This window comes from Charadrius vociferus, unplaced genomic scaffold (assembly GCF_000708025.1).
Source record: "Charadrius vociferus isolate BGI_N301 unplaced genomic scaffold, ASM70802v2 scaffold332, whole genome shotgun sequence".
Classification (NCBI taxonomy): domain Eukaryota; kingdom Metazoa; phylum Chordata; class Aves; order Charadriiformes; family Charadriidae; genus Charadrius; species Charadrius vociferus.
The window spans coordinates 3,944,710-3,946,913 of record NW_009647418.1 but is presented as its reverse complement, the minus strand read 5'-3'; positions in this window follow the sequence as shown (position 1 = coordinate 3,946,913).

Below are 2,204 nucleotides of genomic sequence, written 5' to 3'. Positions count from 1 at the left end.
CTCCCCGCAGTCCCCAGGCCCACGCGAGCCGGCGGCTCCCGCCCGGGGATGCTCGGGGCTCGCCGAGGCTGAGCCAAGCAGAAAGACTCAGTGGTTTTAAAAATCAGTCGTGGAATGGCTGAGGGTTTCCTCTGCTGCCTGCGCGTCTCGGTGCCCTCCGCCGAGCAGGGCTAATGGCATCAGGGAGGCAGCCGGGCAGGACGGCTCTTCCACGTCCAGAGCTTTGCACATGAAAATGATGCAGAAAGGACGGTTGGTTTCTCTTTCCAGAGGGAATATACGTTTAATTAGTACATGCCAGTCCTGTGTTGTTAAAAAAAAAAAAAAATAGCCGGGAATTTAGTAAATAAAAATAAAATAAACCATAGCAGCCGCCGGCAGGGCAGTGATCACTGCCCCTGCGTTAGCCGGGATGGAGGCGATGCCACGGACCCTCGAAAGCCGGTGGGGTGTGTGGGGGGGGTGTGTGTGTGTGCAGCCACACGTGTCGCACACACTTACAGGGAGGTAGTGACTGCCAATTGCTCCACTTCATTGCCCCCAAAAAAACCAAACCAAACAAACCATCAAGAAACCAACAATTGCCAAAAAAAAAACCCAAACAAACCATCGAGAAACCAACAATTGCGGTGAAATAAAGGTATTAAACTTCAGTGGTCCTTAAAGCCAGAGGGGAAAAGGAAAAACGAGGGAAGCTGATACTGCTGGTGCTCGGGGAGTTCCCTCTGTCCTTTTGCTGTGAAGGGGTTTGGGGGAGGCAGTGATGTCCCCCCGGGCCGTGCGGATGCGGGGGGGTCCCTCTGCTGGGGGGGTCCCTCTGCTGGGGGCAGCCCCCGTCCCTGCTCCCCACACCTCCCCTTCCACTTAATAAACCCCAGCCCAAGATGCTGAGCATGTTGGCTGCACGCAATGCCGTCTCTTAATTGTTTTATCTCGGAGATTAATTGGCTTTTGGGGGTTTAATTACTTCCGAGGGGGGCGGAAGGGAATGCTGCCCCTTCCTCAGATGATGCCTGTCAGAACTAATCCCGCGCCCCCCCCCCCCCCGGCGAAAAAAAAAAAAAAAAAAAAAAAAAAAAAGGGGGGGGGGATTTCACCAACTCCAGATAAGGCAGCGATCGGCCAAGAGAAAAGGAATAAATTGCACCGAATCTGCTCTTGCTCTGGAGCCGAGGAAGGATGGGAGGCAACGGGAATAAAGCCCACAGTAAATCTCCCCCGCTCCCACCACGGACCGGAATAAACCTGTCTTTAAGGACACTATAAAGGCAATAAAAGTCCCAAGAAGGAGCCGCTTTGGTTGTGTTGTCAGTGGGTTAAGATGCGGGAACAGCATTAATGTGATTGAAGCTGGGGGTGGAGGAGCCATCGGCCGGTTGCATCCCTGGGGGACATCCAGCCCCCGGTCTGGGATGGGGTGGGGGGAGCTGGGGCGCTCGGGCGGCCCCACAAACACACGGGAAGGCAGAATAGCAAGAAAAACTCTCCTTTAATAGCTGGATTGACCTGAGGATTTGTTCTGACCGAGGTAGGCAGCCCCGGGGGCCGCCGCGAGCGGAGGAGTGTGGGTCAGCTCCATTCCAGCTGCCGGGACGGGGCTCACCCACTCTCCTGGAAAACCTCCAGCCATTTGTCAAGGGAAGAGTTAAAAACAGGGCAGCTGCTCCCTATAAACACCTTCGCCCACCTCCATGCAAAGAAACGGGGAGCGGGACCCCCCCCCAGCCCTAGCAGCGCTGCCCACGTCCGCTCCGCACGCACATTAGAAAAATATATTTTATTTAAATTCTCCTTTTTTTTTTTTTCCTTTTTTGTTTTTCTTTTTCTTTTCACCCCGTGGAGTTTTTCCTTCTCTCTTTGAATACAGATTGAGCGGCGTCGCTAGATTTCCACCTGCGCACGTATTTCTAGCAAGATCGAGAGTTAAAAGCCAGTGGTTAAAACACCTAACTCTAGAAAAGGCTGCGGACAATATATGGCTTTTGCACCTACATCCAGAGGGGACTGGGGGGTTGGAAGGAGGATGGACGGACGGATGGGAAGGCGGTTTGGGGCAAAGGCAGGACGGGGATGGGCTGGGAGGGTGGCGCGTGGCGGGGGACGGCGGGGGGACCGCATGCAGCTCTGCACAAAGCCAACCTGGCCAACGGCGTCTTCCCGACGCGCGCGCGGAGATCTTTTGGTTTCGCTTCTCGCGGGCGGGC